At 42.1% G+C, this 2,179-nt stretch overlaps 1 non-coding gene across 1 annotated transcript; it reads right to left on the bottom strand.

Annotated features, from left to right (window-relative positions):
* Nucleotides 1-912: 912 nt before the first annotated feature.
* Nucleotides 913-984, bottom strand: trnad-guc (transfer RNA aspartic acid (anticodon GUC)). The gene has a single exon. It is a non-coding gene; the product is annotated as a tRNA-Asp (tRNA).
* Between the last annotated feature and the right edge of the window lie 1,195 nt (nucleotides 985-2,179).

Here is a 2,179-nt window from a genome sequence, read left to right as displayed (position 1 = left end):
TGTTATGTACGCCGGGCACTGATGGATGCAGGCCTAGCGATCTCTATAACAATGCCAAGCAAAGAATGTCACTGATTTACCAAAGCGGTCAGTTTTCGGGGATCCTGCGGCAGCTGGGAGAAGAAGAATCGGGCAGGTTTCAGAATCGGCGAGCGCTCGGATAAAAGGCACCGATTTCCCAGCCGCGCTTTTCTTTTCGGAACCAGCAGAAGTGCCCTCCGCACCATCCTCGGCGCTAGGACACGCCGGCCACTTTATTACCCTAAAACAGGGAGCATACACCGATCTTCAAAGCCAAACTTACCTTGCCGATTTTCGCTTAACTGCTTCTCAAACTCATCGAAATCGGACATTTTTCAGTCCGTACTAAAGACGTATTGCAAAATAAGCAGAGGTCCAACAGTAGGCCTTTGAATGGGCTACAGGCTGCATTGGGTTCTGCTGCTTTTTCTTCCGAGTCGCCTGCCCCTCCTCCCCCGAAGTCATCGGCTCTTCCTCGGTTGTATCACACACAGGTTCGGAAACATTCGATGCGCATTACCGTCCCCTCCTGCACTGGAGGGTTAAGGACAACGTGATTATATCGAACCAAAATTGAAATGTGCAAGTTGACTTTCCTAGTTATACGTCTTCATTTTTATTCTGGGTTTAACAACCATGAGTTTATGACGTATTTTACATGATTAGTTGGCGACTGGACCTTATTGTTTATATCTCTTATTAAGGATCCATCCATCCATACATCAATTATCAAAACCACACACTTACAATCCGAGTCTAGTTTCATATGCTGCGCTGCTGAGCGACCCGCAGAATATTATGCATGAGTACAAGTCACAAGCCCCGTTTCCACTAACACGGGGCCGGTTCTAGCTTGGTGCCTTTTGAGACCGAGGCAAAAAGATGCAGACTCTCCCCGTCGGGGAATCGAACCCCGGTCTCCCGCGTGACAGGCGGGGATACTCACCACTATACTAACGAGGAGATGTACGCGCACTACTTTTACATCTTCAAGATAAACAGCGGATGACTACTAACATTTGCGAGTAATCAATGACTGAGCTTCATGTCATGACCATGGTGCTCAAGAGAAGAAAAAATACATAATGTACGTCCACTGATACCAGAACAACCATATAGCTTTATACTAAGACGATGATTAAACGGAAAATTCCTTTACAAAACACTGCCACAAAATCATAGTTTCGCAATATTACATCGTGCAACGGGACACAGTGTAAGTACGTGAAGTCGGTAATTAAATCAAGAAAAAAAAGTGAGAGGAAAAGAATACTTTTCTATTATCATATTTTTCTAACTGGCCAAACTGAGTCATATTTTGATTATACACACTAACAGAAAAACAGTGCAAATCTCCGGTAGTCCGTTTCACTTGCGCTCCGCTATGGGGCAGTAACAAGCAGAGCTTAAGTGTGGAAGGAAAAAAAAAACACAGGACAGCATCAATCCCAACTTCACAAACGCCGGAGATCGAGATGCTGTAAGCATGACAATTAACATCTTTATCCAAGGGAACAGCTGCAAGACACAGATGCCGCGCCTAACAAAGGTAGGATCGATTCCGAAGTTCAGGCATTTACAGACGCGGACTCTTCTGGAGTTGATTTTTTTCGGGAGATACGCATCAACTTCAAAAGTATGAACCGCATTATATCTATATCTGTTATGACGTTGTAGCTATTGATACTGATGCATCACAAAAATAATTTAAATGTTTTTTCATTCTGACATATGTTCGTTCGGACGAGGATTTTATTATATGAGATAAGTTTTAAATGAAAACTTTTTTTAATCTATATGATTAATTCTCGAATCTAAGCCAGACTTCACATAAATCATTCATTCATAAATATAATGGAACATACAACATCCAGGTATCCATGAAATTTATGATCAGGCTATACGTTTGTGATAACAACAAAACAACACAACATGTATATTTACAATATATGGGCCTATTGTTTAATATTGCCTCCAAATTATAGCCAGACAATAACGCAATAGGCCGACATCAAACTATTTTCATGTAAAACAAAAGTGCTGGCAGTTTGCTTGTGCTTACAGACCCCGCCTTGAGCCCATCCAGAAAGATCCCAAAAATAACCGACAAGCAAAGGTTGTAACAATCTGAGCATGTTTAGTTTAATGTAATCAGGAG

Source organism: Brienomyrus brachyistius, unplaced genomic scaffold, assembly GCF_023856365.1.
Source record: "Brienomyrus brachyistius isolate T26 unplaced genomic scaffold, BBRACH_0.4 scaffold446, whole genome shotgun sequence".
Classification (NCBI taxonomy): Eukaryota; Metazoa; Chordata; class Actinopteri; order Osteoglossiformes; family Mormyridae; genus Brienomyrus; species Brienomyrus brachyistius.
Note: the sequence above shows the minus strand (reverse complement) of the source record. Positions and strands in the feature narration are given on the sequence as shown.